This window comes from Sus scrofa, chromosome 4 (genome assembly GCF_054392235.1).
Source record: "Sus scrofa isolate SSC_HxYL_T2T_F1_AM1 chromosome 4, Sscrofa_HxYL_maternal_Yorkshire_Landrace_v2.0, whole genome shotgun sequence".
Taxonomy (NCBI): Eukaryota; Metazoa; Chordata; class Mammalia; order Artiodactyla; family Suidae; genus Sus; species Sus scrofa.
Genome location: NC_139386.1, coordinates 133,999,000 through 134,022,082, shown reverse-complemented (window position 1 = coordinate 134,022,082; position 23,083 = coordinate 133,999,000). Strand labels below are relative to the sequence as shown.

At 45.6% G+C, this 23,083-nt stretch overlaps 1 long non-coding RNA gene across 1 annotated transcript in view; it reads left to right on the top strand.

Moving 5' to 3' along the window:
* Nucleotides 1-22,402, top strand: part of LOC110260391 (uncharacterized) — an 82,836-nt gene extending 60,434 nt beyond the window's left edge. The window contains exons 8-10 of the long non-coding RNA XR_014843155.1: nt 15,372-15,531; nt 17,217-17,493; nt 19,365-22,402. This is a non-coding gene — a long non-coding RNA (uncharacterized LOC110260391). The remainder of the gene's footprint in view (nt 1-15,371; nt 15,532-17,216; nt 17,494-19,364) is intronic.
* Nucleotides 22,403-23,083: the final 681 nt, after the last annotated feature.

Here is a 23,083-nt window from a genome sequence, read left to right as displayed (position 1 = left end):
ATAATATGGATAGTATTGATAGTAATATTAAATTTGAAAATCCAAGACTATTGTATCAGCTCAAACTGCCATACAAAATACCACAGACTGGGTGGCTTAAAAGACAAAAATGTATTTTCTCACCATTCTGGAGTCTGGGAAGTCCAAGATTAATGGGTTGGCTGAGATATGTCTTCTTGGTTTGGCTGCTACAACCACGGCTGTGCCCTCTGTGGCAGAGAGAGAACTCTGGGGTCACTTTCTCTGCTTGGGAAAGAGAGTGCCCACCCTTGGAGATCAGACCTCCCCCCTGATGGCATCATTTGACGTTAATAACCCAAAGGCTCTGTCTCCAAACGCAGCCCCATCAGCTGTGAGGGCTTCAACGTCTGGCCTTGGGGAGAGCACAGTTCAGTCCACGGCAACTCTGTTGTATCTATTTCTTTAGGTCGCCTGTAGTTTCACTCAGCAATGTTGCATATGTTTCAATCGAGTGGTCTTGCACATTTCTGTTAAATTTATTCCTAAGTATTTTAGGTTTTAATGTTATTTTAAATTTGATTTTCTAGGATTTTTTTTTTTTTTTTTTTTTTTTGCTTCTAGGATATATATAAATGTAGTTGATTTTCATACGTTCCTTCCTTAAGGGGCATTTTCGAAGGTATCCCTGGCTGGGAACATTTGATGTAGAAGAGGATAATGTCTAGCAAATGAGAAAAAAGCATTTGATTTTACCGTCATTTCTCTAGAACGAGGCTGCAGGAGTCACACAATCCTCAGCTTATAAACTCCAGACCCAGGAATGAACATCACGTTATTTTGGTGACGGAGCGTCTTTACTTTCGTTGGAGTAGCAGCGTCGCCTCTGACACACCTTTCAGGATACTTTCGGGATGAATCCTGTCCCGGACCCTGACCCGGTCAAGAAGGCTGTGTTTTTATCAGTCGCACATAACTGTCCTCACGGACAGCCATGCAGCCCAGGGGTCTGACTCCTTGGGCAAAGATACCGTCACGGTACCCTGTATTTTTTGTGACCGATTCAGTTTTTAAGAAGCATACTGGATATAAAATATAATCATTTCAGACTTTCATAGAACATAGCTACAGACCTAAAGTTTCTGGATAGCCAGGATATGCAGCTACGCTTCCTTTATTTTTTAAATGGATTAAACGCAGATGCAATAAACAATGAACCCAAAGAGGAGATATTCTGAAACAGCCCAATAATTCCATATGAAAAATTTAACTCTGTGTTCATGGTATTTCTGATATTCCAACCTCGGGCAATTTTGGACCCCTTTGTAGAAACAAAATACAGTCTTTACAGGTTGCATATGCCTCAAAGACAGTTGCACACCCCCCGCCCCCCGCTTTGGGAGGGGATATAAAAGTTTAGGTAAGAAAGTTAAATTATCTGTATTCCAAACAAGCTTGAATTCCACACCGCATTGTGTCTCTGAAATGTAATTGGGTGGTTACCCTGCAAAGGGAGACCAAAGTTAGGGACAGTCAGGGCTTTTCCCGAACGAAGTCCAACGCCTTCTTGGGACACGATGAACAGAAGCACTGAAAATTCAGCCCTCGAGATGCTCAACCATGGGATCCAGGGTCAACTTTTCTATTTAGGTGAATTCACCTCGTGTCTTCAGATCAAGGGTCCAGTAAATATTAGAGATAAAGCCAGTGCTGCACAGTGTGTTTGTACGATGTGCATCTACCGTCATAAGATAACTACAAGGATGCACCACAGCGAACTCATCGCAAGCTTCCACTTTTCATTGTGACGGCTTGTGCTGCTGCTGGATACCTTGGTACAGACAGAATGGGAACAGCCCGTCTCTTCGGCCTGGTGATGTTTATTTAGCTTCTTTTAGTTCATCCTCTGGAGAAGCTTTTGATTCCGAAGAGACAGGGGACATAAATCCATCAGCAGGGATTTAGGGCAAATTAGGTTTAATAACTGCAGAGTTGAAATTTTGCCACCACACTCTCTAAATATCCACTCCAATTTGTTAATACAGCATAGATTAGTTTGAGGGTAATTTCAGGCTCCCCTGTCAAGAGTTTTACATATTTAAAATCTCCTTAAGGTCAGAAGTGAAGTGCGCATGGTTACAAAGGGACTTTAACCTCATAGGATAATCATACAATTTTATGGTCTAGGTTAAGAATTCTTCTCCCAGTTATTAAGGCTGAAGAATGAACCCTGGACCCCCAAGAAAACACGCCTGGAGAGTGAAAACCATGGCTACTGTTCAGATCCCAACAGCAGAGCGCCACGGAGAAGGCAGAAGATAGAAGTAGGAGAAAGAAAACAAAAAGGCTTCCAACAGACAATTCACACATGTCACAAAAATCCACCCTCCTGTGTCTGAAGTCACACATATGTCTCTGTATTTCTATATTTAGGCTTATCTTTGCAATATCTTTGATTGTAGAAGCTGTGGAGCTTTTTATTCAAATGGGCATTTCCAAACAATATGTTTCCATTTGCAACACACATCATTTCGGATCATCCAGATGCCGCGAGCTCTTGCTTAGTCCACTCATTTATGTGACTTTGGAATTGTCAGATTAAAGCCTAATTCGACAACCAAATTTCCTTGTAAACGTAATTAGAAATACAAGGCATGAGGCAACCATACGGCAGCTCTAACTGAGTTAAAACTATCTACACATCCTAAAACTTTTACTCCTTTTCATTGGAATCAGCCATGTCTTATATTTAGACATGTTTCTCATTGCCATTAACAATAGAATTATTTTCATGTTGTACAGGACCCTCTTGAAAGATAACGTCCAATCTGTATGGCTCTTACCGAGGTTTTGTGAAGACGGACGTACGCCCCCTGCAGAGGGAAGAAGGCCGGGCAAGCAGGTGTGCACTGTACATAGAGGGCATGCTAGTTGGGGTACCATTAGCTGATGCAGTACATGCATCTCCATCTTCCGGGGGCTAATCTTAGCTGCAGTTCCTCCGCTCCCAGGATGAAGTCCAGGTGAGTGTTCTGAGGACAGGTGGCTCTCTTCCACGTGGGGGCTCAGGCACCCAGTCTCCTTCCACCGTGGGGCTCTCCATCCTCAACCTGTATGGTTAAGGGCCCCACCCCCACTCACCTCAAGCTGGCCAGGGCTGCACGCGTGTGCTGGACAGAGAGCAAGGGGGAGGGAACTGGCACGTGGTGCCTCTTCTCACTTTTCATTGGCTGGAAGTTAATCACATGGGCACAAGTAACGGCAAAGAGAGATGGGCAGCGCTTCTCGTTAGGGCCCTGGAAAATAGCGACGTCCTTATCATTAAAGACAGCCGGGCCTAGCTTTTATTAAATCCATGGAAAACCTGGAACTCTTAAATGAAAAAACTTTTTCGTAGAAAATATGAGGGTGGATATTTCTCTGGTGGGGACACCAGAACTTCAGCACTGAGACTATGTCACGCGTTCTGACTCTCTTACGAGGGCCGTTCCTTCAAGAGGTTGGTGTAGTGTGGTAGAAAAAGCGAGAGACTCAGATTCATAAAATCGGAATTGTTTTTTCCCATCTGCTACGAATTACTCGAGTGATCTTAGGCAAGTCCCTTTTAGGGCTTCATTTTTTTTGATTGGTAAAATTAGAGCATTAAGTTAGATGCGTGCTAGGATTCCATCCAAATGTTAGCAGCGTATGATTCTCTGACTTTCTTTTCCTTTATTATGACATATCTGTGTAGGAGAATGAAACTGAATGTTTAGTGTGTTACCTTTGCTCGATAGAACTACTGGTGTGTTTTTCTTTTCTTTCAACTTAGAGGGCTTTTGTGACGTTTGGTGAAAGTTCTGCCTTTTCCCCCCTTGGTATACCAGGGCTTTTAAAGACTTATCTTCCATCCAGCTGTCTCACTACCTATGTTTGGAGGAACAAAAGTTAACAAAGTTCCCACTTTACTGATACCTGGTCCTTAAATCATTACAGTCTTGGTTTGCAGGATTAACTGGATCATGAAGCTCACTGGCTGCCACCCATGAGGACAGAAAGGAACTGACTTGAGGCCTTTTCAAGTCCCTGCTCTGGACAGCGGGTGGGGTGCTGGTCAACATTTGAATGTCTCCTGAGGGTCTCTGCTTTCCCCACACCCCAAAACAGTGTAGAAAACAGACTTTACGGTGAGATTTCTTCTCTTCTCTTTTTTCTAGTTTCTTACTGGCTTTACTTCCATGGGTATAGATGTGTGTGTGTGTGTGTGTGTGTGTGTGTGTGTGTGTGTGTGTGTGTGTGTGTGTGTGTGTGTTGGTGGTAGACTGCCTGCTCTCCAATTTTCTTCCCTCCTGAGCATATTCCTGTAGCTCCAATACTCCCAACAGAGAAATGAATATGATCTTTTCCACTTAGTTCTCCCAGATCTTCCTCATCCTGCCCAGGTCTTTGCAAAGACCCATGTTCCCACGTTAATAAATGTACGTAGGACAAACTCTGAAAGTTCTCCCACTGAGCGACTGGAGATGATGCATATGCCTGTGCTTCATTCTCTTGATCAGAGAGTATACAGTTGTGGCCCATGGATCTTGCCTTATTTTCTTTCTTGCTAGTGGGAAGAAACAAAACAGCACCACACACACACTTCAGGACTTGTTTCCTCTTGCAAGATGGGGTAAGCCTCCCAACAAGACGCCAGGGCCTCTCCCTCCAGAATCCTCTGAGCGAAGCTATTTCCTTAATTCCCACTAGGCCCAAGGGATTATGGATCTGCTCAAACGCCAGGTTCCATATTTTCTGCCTCCATCAGGGAAGTTCAACACACTTTACTAACCCAAGTTCATTCACACGTATAAGGAGTCACGCCGTCCTCATTTTGCTGATGGGAAAACGAGCACTGCGAGTAAAGTGACAAATCCAGAGCATGTGCTGGAGCAGCGAATTGTACCTGGAGCTCTGGAGAGCCGGGGGCCTGCTCGAACAGCTGCAAGCCTTCCTCGGAGGTGTGGATGTGGCTCGTGTTTTTTAAAACGGTGGTTTATTTTGTTTTTAAGACACAGAGAGACCGCCGAAGAGACAGAGAGTTGAAAAAAAAATTCAGTAAGTCTTCCTTAGACGCCCAAATGATGCACAGTGTTAGAACGTGTAACGTATCCCCCACCCGGAACAATCCAGGACGCTGGAAAGCTGTGAAACTAGAAATAAACGGCAGAAAAGGAAAAGAAAAATATTCATGGGGAATTTAAAAAATAGAAATATCTTGGTCTAAGTGCTCCATTCGAAAATGAAACTATCCCAGCTTCTTTTAAACCCATGTCTTATTACTGAGTCTCACCACTGAAAGCACACTTGGTTGCTTTCAGCGGGCCGCATCCTCTGTCTCTCTCTCTCTCTCTCTCCATCAGTACCTTCCCAGGGTGATCTTTGTCATTTGATGCCTTCATTTGGACCAGGTAGGCCCGTGCATGAAGCAAAAACCAAAATATGCCAAATGTGATGGACTGTTTCCGTTTTGAAAACATCAGCTGAGGTAAGCTTTTCAACAGTGAGACATTAATAATCTCCCGCGCCTGATACGAAGCCACTTTTAATCATTGATTAATCGCTCTCTGATGCGAACAGTGGTAACAGTGAACGTACATGTTCGTTGTGTGGGCAGATAGATCGTGATGCAAATAAAAATGAACTGATAATTAAGAAACAAGCACATGCTGAAGTCAGATATTTATGCCTCTAGCCCTTAAAGCTGGTGAACATATAACGCTTGTCAAGTACTTTTAATTTTACTGAGAGAGCGAGCACTTATAAGATGAAAGGCGGAGGACAAAAGGGGGGCTTTGTCGGGAAAAGATGTGTTTTAAAAAATTACCCGATAAAATCATGCAAATAAGCAGATTTTCATAAGCCCCAGGTTGAAAAAAAAAATTACTCTGGGCTTAAAGGGAATCAGGTGACCCACCCAAAAGAGATGTTTCACTTTGCCTCTCTGAGATTTCTTCTCATTCTGAAGTCTGCCGTTGGCAGAGAGGTTCTGAGTTAGTTTCCTGCGAGGCTGGTATTTGCACGCCCCTTGTGAGGGTGGTTGCAGAACGTGATGGCTTAAACGGGGGTGACCATGATGAGGCATGGGCTCCGTGCAAATGCGAGGGACCAGGAGGACTTTAAGAATGTTTCTGGAATTCTTCAAGTCCATCCGCAAGAAAGAGGATACAGAACACAGCTGTTGGAGGGATGCGTAGACAGCGTCGTAAACTTGAAGTAATCGTGTCCCTGCCAAATTATATTTTCCCTTTGTTTTATTCAGTTAAGTTCTGCAGAGCCCAGAGGGGCTCGGTGTGTAACAAGGACAAAGTGATGGGAATTGCTAACTGGCCGTGACTTATATGGTGGTTTTTGCAAAGCGGTGGTTCGCCAAGTGTAGTCTGTGGACCAGGATCTGTACCTGGGAACATGATAGGAATGAAATGCCTTGGGCCCCATCCCAGACCCGTTGAATCAGAAACTCTGGGTTTGGCGCCCAGCGATCTGTGTTTTAATAAGCCTTCCAGATGCTGCTGACCCACACTGAAGTGTAAGAACCACTGCTAGGGGAAGCAAGCAGGATGCGTGGGGGCAGCCTGGCCTTACAGGTGGACCAAACCGGACGGGAGCTACTTCTGAAGGTGCAAGTCCTGGGGCTGCAACGGAGGTGCTCTTCCTGTGGACTCAGGCAGGGTCTGAGGACCAGGGCCACTCATTCTGAAAGTCTTCAAATCAGATACGAATTTGTATTTCGAGGGCTTAATTTTCCTACCTTGAACTTGTCCTCAGCGCACACTCTGGGGTTCAGGGCTGGCGGGCCTGAAGCGGCCTTTGCAAACTTCGCAGAGGATGCTGCAGAGAAACAGCGGACAGGGCCTTTTGCCGCTTGTTTCTTGTTACAGTCACAAGACAAATCCCCCACTCAAATTCCTCTCATTTCTCAGCTGTTGCTGAAACTGGAATACAAACATGGATGGACTCCTTTTATACCACAGAAGGCTCCCCGGATGGGCTTGGCTTACGTAGGGGGCAAAAGTTGAGCCGATCAGAGTTGAGATGCTGTGTGGAGATCACCAGTCCTTCCAAGACTAGAACACTGAACCCACCTTGAAACCTGGGTATTGTACAAATGGAGAATTTGCCATGCAAATTTAAAGTTACCCTAGAATTCATAAATAAGTAGCTGGGTCTATCTCTCCAGCAATCTAGTCTCAGTGTTAGCTTCGTCGCTTGTGCAGAAAGGTAGAGGAGAGAGACGGATATGCTGGCACGAGGGTGCCCCGAGCGTGGTGATCGCTCAGGATGGAGAGGCCCTGGGGTCCCGCCGTGCCGGGCACCAGCCTGCGGAGCGCAGGGTCAGTGGTGCCTTGGGAAGGGGACCGGGTGTGGAGGAGGAGAGGCCCTGGCGTGAGGGCAGTGGCGGTCTCCGGTAAGTGTGGCCATCTGGCTGGTCCATGCTGCGCTCTGGCCTCACTGAAGAGGAAGGAAGAGGTACCTTAAAAAATGCTGGAAGGTGAAAGGACTAATGAAAGTTCAGCCCTGAGGGCCTCTTGTTTATTGCTCCTGGATGGGGCATGAGCGGGGCTGGCGGTCCTCACGCCTGCTGGACAAACTCTATTTCTTGTCTTGTGTACGAACCCGTTGTGTTACAGGTGCCTTTGTCTTCCACTGGACTCTAAGTCCTCAGACATCGGGCTCGCAATTTCCTGCCCCTCGCCTCCTGCCTACCTTCTTTCACGGCCCTAGCATCTGTAGGGTCTGATACAGACGAGGAGATCAATAAATGTTTTTGAGTGAATGAATGAATAATTATAAATGGCCAGGATCTGGCTGCTAAGAGGTGGTCCACAATGGACGAAGGAGAGATGCCTCTGGTCCCAACACAGGACAGACTGGCTCTGGGTTCTAGAAGAAAACATGAAGAAAAGGAGACAGATTCCTGGGTGTCTCTGTGGGAGACAGAGGCCACTTAGAGGAACCGAGAAGAGAGTGTGTCCTTGTCGGAGCTGGTGACCAGCAATGGCCTCTTCTTTGGGGAGTGAGGGTATTTCAGCAAAAAGTGGGGCTCCGCTCAGAAAAGGGGGTCTGGCGAGCAGGAAAAACTAACCCGGCAAATCAACCTCCCGTTTCCTCCGGTGCCTGGTGTAGTTTGTAGGAAGCTAAGTTTGAGTCAGGAACAGTCTAGAAAACCACAAAAGAACTGGCGGAAAGATGCCCTCGGTCCAGGGACAGACTAGACCAAGAGAAACTGTCACAGGGAGTCTGGAACAGTCTCTAGAAGGCGCCCTGACGGCGCCTGGATGTGAGTTACTCTCCCGCTCATTGTGCCCCTGTAACACCGGCCGTCTAAGAACTCATCACATTTTGTACTATTATAAACAACTGGCCTCAGAGAGAAGTATTAGCATCGACTGAGTGGGAGTCCCTTCAATATCACTGGCAATTATTGAGTGCTTGTTGAAAAAATGGGAGTTCCCTGGTGGCCTAGCAACTAAAAGTTCTAGCGTTGTCATTGCTGTGGCTGGGGTTTGATCACTGGCCCCCGTACATCTGCATGCTGTGGGCACAGCCAAAAATAAATAAATAAATAAAGGCAAAGTCTACGTGCCACAAGTCACCGGAAAGAGTCCACTGATCTTAGGGTGGGGCCTGTCCTGTCACCAGTCAGTGGCCCCCAAATGGCCCAGGTGCTGAGCCAGCGAACAGAGCACCCACGTGGGAGGCTGTCCACAGCGCAAGGAGGCGCTTCCTGCACCGTTGTTTGTAAGACATAGAAACTGGCTCTTAAGAGAGACGTGCTCATCATTTACAGAATCTCTGAGAGAAGACAGAAGACCTCATTCTGGTGTTTTTTTCTTTGGAGCCTGGGGGCAGCCCTGGGGAGCACTCCGTCTAGAATCAGACGTTTCTCAGGCCTTCGCAGAGCGCCCATGACTCCCTTGAGCTTCCTGTCCCTCCCCACCCCCACCGTCTCATCCTTATTTCTGGCTCTTTCTCTCTTGCCTTCCTTCTCAGTATAGGTCATGGGACTGAATCTGAGCCACAGCCGAGGCAGTGCTGGATCCTGTGAGCCACTGTGCCGGGCTGGGGAGCGAATCTGCGCCTCTGCAGTGACCTGAGCTGCTGCAGTTGGATTCCTGACCCACTGTGCCCTGGTGGGAACTCCTCAGGACTTCTTAAGATGTGTCTGAGACCTTTCTTGTTTGGCAGCTGTTTTGGGGGGATGTGGCAAGGGGGCTCATTGTGCCCTGACCCCAGTCACAGCCTCAGGTCACTGGCGGAGATTGTGAAATGCATTTCAAATGCCTGCTCAGCCCAGGCCTGGAGGAAGATCCAGGGTCTGGCTTCGGCAGGTGTGGCTCAGAGAGAGCTGGCCACCTAGGAGGCCACCTGCTGTAACCAGCTAGGGGGGACCACGCCCGATGATGCAGCTCCCCTAGAAGGGGATGCCTTCTGACCCCGAGAGCCACTGGGGGCACAATGGGCCACTTCCACCCCTGGCTGCGTGGTGCAAATAAATCCACGGCTGAGCAACGGGAACCAAGGGACGACCTGGGCTGGAGGAGATGCTGATTTTCACGTTCATTGCTTCACCATTGGTGGCCCTGGGTGTCGTCTGATGTCACTCCTCCTCTTAGGGATCCGATGCCAGGAAGGTAGATTGGTACAGTCACTATGGAAGACAGTGAGGGAACCAAGGAGATTCCCTAAAGTGGAACCATCATCGAATTCAGCCGTCTCTGTGGTGCAGTGGGCTGAGGATCCAGTGTCGCCGCAGCTGTGGCGTGGGTCACAGCTGGGGCTCGGATTTGATCCCTGGCCTGGGTGGGGGGAGAAAAGAAAGCGTTCAGCACTCCTGATTCTGGGTATCTCTCTGAAAGAAGTGAAATCACTGTCCTGAGCAGATGGCTGCAACGCCACGGTCAAAGCAGTACTACTCACGAGAGTCAGGCAAGGAAAGCATCTGAGAGCCCCTCGGTGGCTGGACTGGATGGACGGCCGAGGAAGACGTGGTACCTAAGACTATACAATGGAGTATTGCTCGGCCACGCGAAAGAAGGATACCCTGCCGTTTGTGACAAGGTGGATGGAACTTGAGGGCATTTTGCTAAGTGAAATTAAGTCAGACAGAGAAAGACAAATACTGTCTGATCTCACTTATAAGTAGGATCTGAAATGGTTGGACTCATAGAAACAGAGAGTAGGCTGGCGGTTGCCAGTGGCGAGGGGTCGGGGGAAGCGGGAGATGGTGGTGGAAGGGTACAAACTTCCCGTTACAAGACAACCGTATTCTAGGGATCTAATGTGGTGACGCTAACGAGACTGCACTGTGTACTGGCAGGTTGCAAAGAGAGTGCATTTTAAAGGTTCTCTTCACACACTCAGATGTAACCCTGTGTTAACTAACCACATTGTGGCAATCATTTTGCACATTTTTATCAAATCTCCCTATCGTATAACTTAAACTTATACAGTGTTGCATGTCAATTTTATTTCCAAAAAGCTGGAAGAGAAATCAGGGGCTTCCAGTTTCCTTGAGCACATCAGGCCCACGTCCTTCCCCAGGGCTTTGGCTCTTCCTCTTGCGACGGCACCTGCTGTTCATTCCTCCTCTCCTTCCACCCCTGGCCTCAGCTCACAGGTCTGTCCTCTTCTGCAGTTCCCTCCTCTTGGTGAATTTCTCCGAGAGCCGGGGTTCTGAGTCTTGTATCTTTGTGTTCCCTACACCATCTGGACCCTGGATACGGAGGGTACTCGCTAAACACGGTCGTTCAGTTTGAGTGTAGGGAGGTTGCATGGCCGTCCTGTCCCGGCTCTCGCCTCCTTCCTCTCTTTCTGAGATGCTGGAGAAAGATAAGTGGCTGCAGAGTCGGGACTTGCTACCCCACACCTGCTACCCATGACCCCTTGAGCAAGTGACTTCACCTTTCCGAATCTGGATTCTGATTGTAACAGAATCTAGAAAAAGAATTGGAGTAGGTCTCCTGTTTTATGGCTCATGCTATTGTTGGGCTTAAATGAGAGAATGTGGGTGAAGGAGTTTTATGAAGTAGAAATGCCGTCTTCTCAGAGTACTCCTTATGGCAAAACTGGTTTGCATTAACCACTGATAATTGCCTAAAACAATACTCTCCCCGGATAACATGCACGCTTACATTATAAGACAGGACATCCTTTTTAGCATCTACCTCTGTTCCTTGAGGAACTAATGTCTCCTAGGCATCTAGCAAGTTTGTATACAATGCGGAGGTTTTGAAAAAGGTGCAAGAATGAAGGCTTTCTGAGAAATTGTGACGCAGTCAGAGGTACGGCCGACGCTGGTGCACTGCCTACCTTAGGCTTGATATCTGGTTCGAAGACTCTGGAACCAGACTTCACAGATCAAAAAAATTTAAAAAAGAAAACCAATTGGGAGGCAGCATAAGGCTGTCAATGTTGACCTTATCTCTTGGATAGTTTAGAAGTGATCTTTCAAATCTGTATATAACAGCACAAGCAACTCTAACATCCGTGAAGATCTAGAAAAAGTTAAAATTGGACTCAGCCGTGCTTTATGAAACACGTTGAGATGTTGCCCTGTGCTTTCCGCTTGGCTTTTGGCCCCTGTGGGCTCTGTTAGGGCCAGAGCTGGGTCGCAGCGCCGAGCACACAGCGGCTGCCCGGGGGGTGGGCACTTGCTCGAGAGTCGTCAGCTCCTCCTTAAGCCCATGTGAGACTCTGTGCAGGCCCATTTCCGTCTGTAAACCAGAGGGTGAACCTGTCGTGCTGTGCCAGTGGCTACAGTGGCCGCCAGCCCCGTTGGGTGGGGGTGGGGGTGGGGGTGTGTGTGTCCATTTAAATTGAAATTGATTTCAGTTCAGTAAGATTACAAATGTAATCCCCTGGTGGCTAGCCTCGGTCCGCTTGCCTCCTAGTCACAGGCGGCTGCAGGCCATCGTGCTGGACAGTCCAGACCCAGCCCGGCCAGCGCGGTTGGAAGGTCTGTTGACTAGTGAGAGACCAGAGGACGCCTTCAGTTTTCTTCATGTTAACAGTCCAGGATTGTTGTGGTTATGGGTAGTCTCTGCACAGCTTCTAGTCACAGTGTGGCCTGACCCATGGTGAAGTCTTGCTTCCTGAGTCTGGATGGTGTGATAATTCCTATTCCCTTCTGACAGATGGAAGGATCTCGTAACACCAAAGACGTCTTGTGATTTTACCGTAAAGGGTTTGTAGTTTGGGGAAAGCAAGGTCTCATGTTCAGTCTTCTGCATCCTCTGAAGGATTTTCCTTTATTTTAATATCCACTTTTCCGAACCACAACTGGTATCTTTTTCCTTTTTTTTTTTTTTTTGTTATTTCTTTTCTTTTTTGGCCTGAGATGAAGCTCTCTTAACATCTCCACAATCTTATGGGAAAAACTAATCTAAATGATAAGTAGGTTCTTTTTTTCTTCTTCAATCTACCATAAAATTGCCAATGTGTCGTAAAAAACCACGATTTTGACAGAACTCGTGTCAACACTGTTTTGGACTCCAGCTGTTGGGTCAGCCCCAGTCGCTAACAAGGACCGTGGTCAGATGCGCCATCGGGTGGGGCACGAACCGTGATGGCTTAGCGACACGCAGTGCCACATACGTTAAGCCACTGTCGCTTCGGTTAAGGAGAGCACCAAAGCCATTTCAATTCCGTGCAAGGTTGACAAGGAGAGAAAGCTACACGACACTTGCTTCCCGAATCTGAGAACCACATCCTAAAGACACGTTTAAGGTGATGTCCGAATTTCCAAGATATTAAAAAAAAAAAAAGGAAAGGAAAGGAACAAGCACGAGAGAGGGAGGAGGAAAGAACTCAGCGGTCCTTAAAAACGACTCTAGAAACTCTATAACCCACATAAATGATAGTTCCTGGACGTCGAGGCCCAGCGCCTCAGGGTCCTTTCTTAAACTTTGTCTTTCTCCGAGTCTTGGCGATTGTGAATAGAGCTGCAGTGAACATGCAGGTGCATGTGTCTTTTTCCACGAGAGTTTTGTCTGGATATGTGCCCAGGAGTGGGACTGCTGGGTCACATGGTAGTTCTATGCGTAGTTTTCTAAGGTACCTCCATACTGTCCTCCATAGTGGCTGTACCAGCTGACATTCCCACCAACCTTGCAGGAGGGTTCCCTTTTCTCCACACCCCTCAACAGCCAAGACATGGAAACAACCCACATGTCCATCGACAGATGATTGGATTAGGAAGATGTGGTATAAATACACAATGGAATACTACTCAGCCATAAAAAAGAACGAAATAATGCCATTTGCAGCAACATGGATGGAACTAGAGACTCTCATACTGAGTGGAGTAAGTCAGAAAGAGAAAGGCAAATACCATATGATATCACTTATATCTGGAATCTAATTTTTGGCCACAAATGAACCTTTCCACAGAAAAGAAAATCATGGACTTAGAGAATAGACTTGGGTTTGCCAAAGGGGAGGGGTAGGGAGTGGGATGGATGGGGGACTTGGGGTTCATAGATGCAGACTATTGCCTTTGGAATGGAATAGCAATGAGATCCTGCAGTGTAGCCCTGGGAACTATGTCTGGTCACTTGTGATGGAGCCTGATCATGGGAGAAAAAAGAATGTATACATGTATGTGTGACTGGGTCATCTTGCTGTGCAGTAGAAAATTGACAGGACACTGTAAACCAGCTATAACGGGAAAAAAAATCATTTTATATATATATAAAACCTTTATGTTTCTCCGAGCAGCAGAAGTTACAGCGATGATACCCTTCTCTTTCACACTTTGAAGTAAATATAATAAAAAAGTACCACCTGAATATTCCTGGTTAGGACAAACACCTGGTGAGGACAAATCTGCAGCAGTCCCGGGCCACACAATCGGACGGCTGTTTACCAGAGTCCAGTGACAGAATCCACTCCAGCTTCACAGCCTCACAAGCTCTGACCCCGTGCCTGCTTGGCCTCAGCCTGCAGGTCCCTGCGCCCAGGGTACCGTCCTGCCCAAGGGCTATGCTCTGTGCAGAGAAATTCTGTCCTCGAGTGGGCTGATGTCAACATTTGGATTGCAGATTCCCATTTTCTGATCATTAAAAAACTTTGGGCACAGAAGTGACTTTGCAAAAGTTCCGACTTTGAAAGGATTCATTTAATGGCTTAAAAATAACACTTGGGCCACACCCAGAATTTAAAATGTTCTAGCTGGCTTTGCGGCCTGGGTTTTTTCAAACTGCATAAACTTGACATATGAAGGGACTCAGGACTTGGAGCGGGTCCAAAGATTGGTTTTTCATGTTTGCTCAACAGGAATGAGGTTCCTTAATGGTCAGCTTTACTTGCAGAAATGAAATTGTAAGATCCATTTGGTGGGACGTTGTCTCGCTTCAGCTGGAAAGGGGTGTCCCTCAGTAACTTTCTCACTCACTTAAGAGGGAAGAAGCTGGGCCTGGGACAGGCTGCATAACGTGGAGGCCCAGTGCGCAGCAAAAGGCAGGGCCCTTTGCTCAAAACTTACTAAGAATTTCAAGGTGGTGAGAGCACCGCATTAAGGCAATGTGGGCCCTTCTAGGTATGGGGCCCGTGTGCCTGCACAGCCTGCCTGTCCCGAAGCTGGGCCAAGCTGGGCTCCGCCCGGCCCTCCCCTCGCCTCCCTTCTCCCTCCCTCCCCCCTCCCTTCCTTCCTTCTTGATCAAGGTCCACTGAGGAGTTTGCTGTTTTTCTAAACCACTATTCATGAACATCATTGGCTCAAGCATAATTTACACATGAGCACTGTTATTTTAGTTGGTTCAGAAAGTCTTTCACAAAACATGGATATGCTCAATTTCCTTTCCAAAAGCTATTTAATATCAACCACCAACGTAAGGTGGTTTTCCAAAGCGAATAAAATATTTTCATATCTATTTTCAAATGTGATCTTCAAAATAATCATATGAGGTTATTAGACTGAAGTCAACCCATTTTTTCAGATTGAGCAATTAAGTCTCCCTTGTAAGGTGAAGTGATTTGCATAAAGCTTTCCCCAAAGAAGAAAGTCTTGGACCAACAAAAATGGAAACATTAAGAAATGAGTTTCGGAGTTCCTGTCGTGGCGCAGCAGAAATGAATCCGACTAGGAATCATGAGCTTGCGGTTCAATCCCTGGCCTCGCTCAGTGGGTCAAGGATCCGGTGTTGCCATGAGCTGTGGTGTAGGTTGCAGATGCAGCTCACATCCTGCGTTGCTGTGGTCTAAGCCAGCAGCTATAGTTCTAATTCGACCCCTCGCCTGGGAACCTTCATATGTCAAGGTGCAGCCCTAAAAAGCCAAAGACAAAAAAAGAAATGAGTTTTTTTTTTTTTTTCCCATAATGCTGAGATTGGACCAAAGTAACTCCTTGTAAGACTTTAAAAGATCACGTTTTTATGAAACTTCTTCTGTTTCAGGAGATCCATCCTACAGTTTGGCTAAACCCATGTGATGCAAAGTTGCGTTATAAGTGGGCTTGTTTACAGCTCAGTAAACAGAAGAAATGGAACCCTTTCCATGCACTGCTGTGGAATCCTCAGAAAAACTTCAGGAAAGACTAGATAATGGAGATTTGAGGTTGGAGGCTCAGATTTGTTTACCGAAATATTGTGGGTCCGACATGTCTCAGAGCATTACATGGGCCGTTAATAATGTGTTATTTAAAAAAAGAAGAAGCAGTTTTTGCTCAATTAAGTTTGGGGAAACAATGACTTTGACAAAGTCAAACAGCTTCCTAACTGCAGGACATCGCAAACCTGTAATGGGCCACTGGGACCTGACTCTTCAAGAGGAGATGCAGCTTCTCCAAACTTGTTTGACCACAGAACAACTCAGCTCCTTTTTTGGGGAAGGGTAATGGGCTTTTTGTTCAAAGAATCTCAAGGGGCTAGCCACAGACTTTGAGAATTGAGGTTTCAGAGGCAAGAACACCACCAAGGCAGCTAGTCTTGTGGTGGGTTGAATCAGGGCCCTCAAAAAAAAAAAAAAAAAGGTCTCCCTGGAACCTCAGAGGTGCCCTTATTTGAAATAAGGGTCCAGATGTAGATATAATTACAGGGAGGGTCTCAAAACGAGATCATCCTGGACTTAGGGTGGGCTCTCAATCAAATGCCCACTGTCTTCATGAGAGGGAGACTGGAGACAGGGAGGGAGAGAAGGGCCCAGGACCGCGGCTGAAATGTCAAAGCAGCTTTCACTCGACGGCTTTCACTTGGGAGCTTTAGAGGTTATGGTGACCCGAGGGGTGGGGGGTGCTTGAGTTACACGGGGCTTTGTGACTGCTCTTCACACAAAACAGTGTCGGGGGGGGCTGTGACTTGTGCAGCCACGACCCCGCCCTGCTGAGGCTCAAAGGAGAGAGTCAAACGAACCCAGCCTCATTGGAAGGTGATCAGATGTCCCAGCCGGCACGTCCAACAATTCAGAGCTCTTGCCTCCAAAGAGCCTGTCTAGATGCCCCTTCCCATGTCATACTAGTCAGGGCAACCGGGCAGGGACTCTCAGTAGAGAGGGAATGGACGGAGGGCAGTTCTGGACTCCCCCGCTCGCCCAGCCTGGCCTCGGCAGGGAGCAGTGTGGCCAGTGGGGAGGTGAGTCAGAGGTGGTGAAAGAGGGACTGGGAGAAATTTCCCCCTGTGATTGATCCATAAATTTTGGGAACGGTGGTGATCCCCCTTATTAAAAAGGCAAAAATATGGGCCACGGAGAGGTTATTCCAAGTTCATCCTGAGACACCGAGCCGTACTGGAAAAGAAACGTGTGACTCCCGATCCCTGTTCTGCAGCACCATTCCAGGGTGAACTGTTAGCCCTACGCCTGTCACCCAGCCCATAAATACGAGCAGATGAATCCACTTCCAGAATCCCTTTGCCTACTCCTCCTACTTTAACTCCGTGTCCATCCCAAGCTAGAGGGCAGAGACAAATACATCAGGCAGTGAAAGCTTCCAGGGACCTTGTGCAAGAAAGCAAGGAAGCCAAGAGGCAATAGGTAGAGAAAGACCAGAGAAACATCTGGAAAAAATACCAGAGTGCATAATTATGATAACAACTCCCAGAAAGGGCTCCGCTTACGATTTCCAGGCTTTCTCTCCCCCTATCTGCAGTGCACCCCCGAAAGCAAAGCAGACGTCTTTGTCCTGGCGTCTCCCCCCAGCCATGCATAACTCCCAACCCTCTGCGTCATTAAAAATGACAACTGCTCTATAAATCTGCCTAGAGTTACTTCCCTATTTTTAATGTTTCTTCGTTTCCAACCTGCAGGTGCCACAGACTTTCTTTTAATGATTGAAGATCGAATAATTGGCTAACAGGTCTACCTGGAAACCGAGTCTTTGAGAGGCGGTTCCTTCCTTTGACAAGTGGTCAGGAGATCCCGCTCTGGGCTGTTTTGAAGCCAGACAAGCCCTCTCTGGATGTTCAAAACACATCTTGGCCTTCCCCCATCAGCGCTTGTTCAATCCCTGCTGCTGTGAACCTGCCCATATTTAGATCAAACAGCCAAGCAAAAATCTGAAGGAATGGAGGCTAATTCGAGAATGTAAGATCCATTAAACTATGCAAGTATGCATGAACTGGAAACAGTGGATCCTATAGCCCTTAGCTGTTAGCAGGTGTGAGTCAGTCAGCTGTACAATTCATTTGTCTACCTAATTACACCAAAGATAGGCTTTTCACTTTGCCTATAACATCTCTAATGAGTAGGTTTGCAGTTCGATCTAACTAATTAATTCTTGTTAACTTCCTCTGCATTGCTGTTCTTTTAATTTAACCAGAGACAGCCCAGAGTCGCTACTAGTGTTTAGTCTCAACTAGATTACCCCATTCATTAAGGGCTGTAATTGTTGGTCATACCCCTTCCAAGCGGCCATTACAACCTCTGGCTTGCATATTGAATAGCAGCAATTTCCTGACTCCAACAGACTCTTGGGCGAGGGCGGAGAAAATGCTAATAAAGAAAGAATAAATGATTCTCGACTCCATTCAGGGCTGTGTAGATTTCTTTTGCAGCAGCAATTGTACCGAGGTGGTAAAGCAAGCTTCTCGCAGGCCTCCTACCTCCACCCCGAGCGAAAACAATAAGAAGCAAGTGAAGCATTGCCTGCTACTGTGATTACAGCATCCTAAAAGTGATTATATGGCTGCTGTAATCAACTTCAATGAAAGCTGCCTGTTAGAGCTTCAATAATTACTCATTTCTGTTAACAGCTTGCTTTCAGTTTAGCACTTTGAGGCCAAGGGGGGGAAAAAAACTAGGGGCCTTTTAATAAAGGATCTCGCTCACGTGGTATTTTGGGGGGTAAGTGCTTGTGTGTGGGCAAAAAAAAAAAAAATGCACATGTAAGTTTTTTGTCCCCTTTTCAATAGCAGCCCCTTTCATTTTAAGCTTAGATTCTATTTAACCAGAAAAAGCACAAGTTCATACAGGGTTCAGTCCTGTACTGAATGTTTTCCTGAAGGAGGAACAATAGTTTAAATAAAGTGGTGGTTTTAAATATTTTCCCCATTTCTTTAAACAAATTGCCAATCCTTAACGTCTGTGCTAAACACATTTCAAAGGGGAAATACCACGAGGATCTTTCAAGAAAACGCGACATCAGATGTTTCGTTTACTCGCCTCCCTCCCCGTCCCCCTTTGCTTTGGATGCATTTTATTATTTATTTTCTAGGAGAGGGCCAGTTTGGGACAGGAAAAGGGGTTGAAATGCCTTCACTGGAGGAAATTAAGCAGCAGAAGAGCCTGTCCTAAGCTGGGAGACATGGCTTGCTTGATGGGCGGGGGGCATCTGGGAGGGTCCAGGCAAGATGTGATTAAGTGGACAGAGAGGTAAATCAGACCCTCCAAAGCCGGACCTGGACGCCGCTCCCAGATCCCACTGTCGGCATTTCTGCAAAACAAACAAGGTCCATAAACATCATATTTTAAAAACTGGAACAAAAGAGACCTTGCTTTTTCATCGAAGACAGAAAGCTAGACTACTAAAGCCCAAGAGCTGAGTCACCATTCAATAAACCTCCTCCCTCTCCTGTTCCCAAACCATCACTCCGAACAGAACATACAGAAAACCTTATAAGAAAGTTGGAGTCTGCTATATTTCTATGCCTTCAAAGTTCAGGTCATTTGGGAAATCTTCAAAATTTAGATGTAGGTTCTTACCAAATCTTAACAAATAAAATCCCCCCCCCCAAAAAAATCAAATTCTAGTGTCTTCAAAATATTGCATAAGAAACAAGCCTTTTTTAAAAAAAAAATATTTCTCAGATGGCTACATGATCAGCGAGGAAAGTTGACAAGATTTTGAAAACTGTGATATGAAAATATCATGCCAGTGCCAGTTTTAACAAGGGAAATTGTGTTTTATCAATAGCAACCATTCTGTTGATTCTGATTTTTACGTACTCTCTTTGAAGGGTTCAAATTTCACCTATTTCAAGATGTCGCTGCACTGTCATCTCCTACACACAGCAAGGTGATAGCTTATCTAGGAAATGACCATGGCAAGACGCTTAGCACATCAGCCACAGACTGCGCTTCTGGACTTAATGATTGCCTGGAGTAACCAATCATGTTTCATTCGTCTCTCTTCATAGCTGTGCCCCTGGTTCTAATGGGCGTTCGTCTCAACCATGTTTTTCTGGGTGACACAACTCCCTTGCTTCAACCCTGGTTGTATTTCAGAGTGAAGCCCCCTCCACCAGACCACCTATCAATGTTCTGAGTTCAGCTGCCCTCCCCACTGCAGTCTGGCTGTGGGCAGAGGATGTGGTGGGTTGAGTTGGGGTATGAGTGGGCTCCAGGCTGGGATGGCGGCGGCGGAGGGCGTGGAGGAAGCAGACAGGTTTTCCCCGTGGGTTGTTCAAAGCTGATGTTTCCATAGCGCTCTTATTTCTCTGTCATCAGAAAGGATGTGGGACTCCAAAACCAAGCTGGCCACGCAAGTTCTTTCTTCACTTCCAGGTGGTCAAGCCACAGTCCTCTCATTCTCATTTGAATTCTTCCACCGTATTCCTCATTAGGTGTTTTTCTAAAGTGTTATGAAGAGGGAACTATCAAACGAAGCACTTGGGATTCAAATAACAGTAGGACAGTCCCTTTTTAGATACTCAACGTTTTTTGAGAAACAAGAAAGGAAACAATATTACGAGAGCTTTAAGAATTTTTTATGCTTGTCTATGTCAAGCTACGACTTAACCCTGAAAAGGAGCATTTGGGTTTTGGGTTACCACCTTTATAAAATGGGCTGTATGTGAAATATGAAGATCAGGTTCATTGAAAGGACTTGTGGGCTTATCTTTGGCTTTTTAAGGCAGCCACATTCTATTGGAATCTCAAGGAGTTGCCACTGGGATGTACAAGTCTGGCTCATATTCTATACAGGCTAAGAATCTCAGCATGTCGTGTTCCACTGAGTGCTGTATATTCTCTGAGAGAAATGAGATAAGAGGAGCCTTTGGAGGCAAAAGCAAGCAGACATTTGCCAGGATTGTTTGTTTCCACTGCGATTTTTATACCAGAGTTGAGTCCTGCGGTTTCTAGTTTAGTGTTTCTTCTGGTTTCTAAGCTCTGTTGCATCTGTCTTTTGTTCATGGGAAAGAGAGTACCACCCAGGTATGGCCAATAAACAGCCAGTGCTGACGGGATTCAGGTCTTTCAAGCCAGGGCATCAAGGAAGACGAGCAAATTGGTGATGGTCTGACATACTGTATTCTTAAGACACGGAGATTGGCTTCAAACCTTTTAGCAGGAGGAGATGATTAAGAAAGACAGGCTGGTAGGTACGGGGAGAACGCGGTGTGTTAGCGCCGTAGCTTCTGGCTACTTTATCAAATTACAGCGTTAGATAAGCCTCCACCTCCCAATCGCCCTCCACCAAATACCAGAATTCCCAAGTTGTTGGGAGCTGGGGTGAGGAAGAAACTCTACAAAGATTTCAAGAGTGAATCTATCCACAATTAGTCATTTAATTTGCAAACGGGAAGCACTGCAGTTAAATAATCAGTATATATCCTTGCTTAGAGGCAAAATGTATCTTTTTGACATCCTTTTGACTCTCCTGGTTGCCTTGAGAACTGTTGAACTACAAGAGGCTCCCACTTTGGAACACCTATCACAGGGCTTTGTGCCTGTAAAATGCTTTCCATAAATATTTGCTTCATTTGCTATTACAGATGTTTTACCTTAATTAGAATACTTATTTTTGAACGAATTATCTTACATGCAAATTTTTTTTTTCCCTACTGGAATGCCTCCCTCCCCCCACCCCCCGAAACTTTTCAGGAGAAGGAAGTAGAATTTAAAATATTCTTGGTTTCATCCTCCGGCAGAGCTTCCTTGCCTGCCCGCTTGCTCCTCTTACAAGCGTCCTATCCTAATAAATCTGTTTCTTGCCTAAAATAAATAAATAAATAAATAAATATAAAACACGTTTGGTTTTAGCTTGGCAGTAAGGTCCAGAGTCTTACCAATCTATAGAGGGAATGACAAGTATTTGTTATAAAGCTAGACCTTATCTGGACATTAGTCATCTAGTTTTTATTATGGTTGCGTATCCAGAACTCTCTTTTTAGAAATGTTTCAGACATTGTATCCAAAACCTCTAGGAAACTATTACACGTCTCCTACTTGATGAAAAAAAAAGGGGGAGGTGGTTGATGTGAATATATTTAGTATGATGTGCTCCTGCACGTCAAGGAGCTGCTCTTATTTTTGTAGCTGAAGACTGAGATATAATGGTGGAGAATTAATATATCAATGACACCGATATTGGTGAGAGTGTGGCAAAGGCGACATCTCATGTGACCTTGGTGAGATCTTGTCCAACATTTTTGAAGGGCAATTAGGCAGACCTATCAACATTTAAACATTAAAGAAAATGTTACCTGTGATTTTTAAAAATTAGAGTTGATATAAACATTATACAAGTTACAGACATGCTAAAAATTGTTATATAGTAATTTGGGCTGGGCATTCGCTGCTTTTGAACTGGCATTGCCCTCTCTAACAATTGTTCTGCCCCAGATATTTGTACAAGTATATAAGAAAATGTACACAAGGATGCTCGTTGCAGTATTATTTGTGCTCCAAAAAAACTGGAGACAACCCAGATATTCATCAACAGGAGAAAGGTTCAGTGTGGCACTTGCTGCAGAGTAGATGCAGCCACGAAAATGAAGGGCGGTGAGAGGGAGGGAGGCCCATAACACACCACTGAGTGAAAAATACACAAGTTGAAGAAAGCAGCAGGTGGACTCCTCCATTGTCATTTTCAAGTTCACATTTATGCATCGTGACAACGAACCTAGAAGAACACAAATTTGCTTTTGCAGTGAATACTGGTGAGTGGGTACGGAGGGTCTGGGGAGTGAAATTCACGTTTAACTGTACATCCTTTTGTATTGGGTAATTTTGTTTAACGAGTGCTACTTACTATTAAAATATTTATCATTTATTTTTCTGGATTTGATAAGTGAATTCATTGGGAACTTGTACTTTTAAAATTCCTAATATTGTTATCCAGAGGCTGTTCACTTTAAATAATTTAAAAAACCATAGCTAATTCCTAAAATAAAGGACATTCAGACTGTTGGGTTCTTAGTTAAAACAAGAAAAGTAAGATGCTCGCTATCAGAATAGAACCCATCAAGAAAGAGAAAAACAATCTTTTATAATCATACATCAATCACACTGTTCATCTAGATTGATTCTTGGGGTTAAAAAAGCACTTAGGGTAGCTTTTGAAGGAGAGCTTCTTCTGGAGGATGAACATAGACTAGAATTTAAATTGCAGTTTTAGGAACTGAAGTTTCTGGGGACAGGTTTTTGTTTTTTCTCTGTGTCAACATGCTTTTGTTTGTAGGTAAGAAAAAGCCAATCAAACTGGCTTAAATAATAAAAAGGACTGAGTGGTTTAAGTTACACACACACACACACACAAACACACAAATAAAAGAGAGGCCAGATCTATAGCTTCAGATAAGGCTTGATCCAGAAGCTCCAAAATACCAGCAAAGACCCAGTGTCTTTTTATTCTGTGCCTCTGTTGTTCTTTCCATGGTGTCAGCTTTATTCCACGATTGACCAACTTTGTGATTTCAAAATGTGATTTTAATAGCCCTCAGAAATACATTTT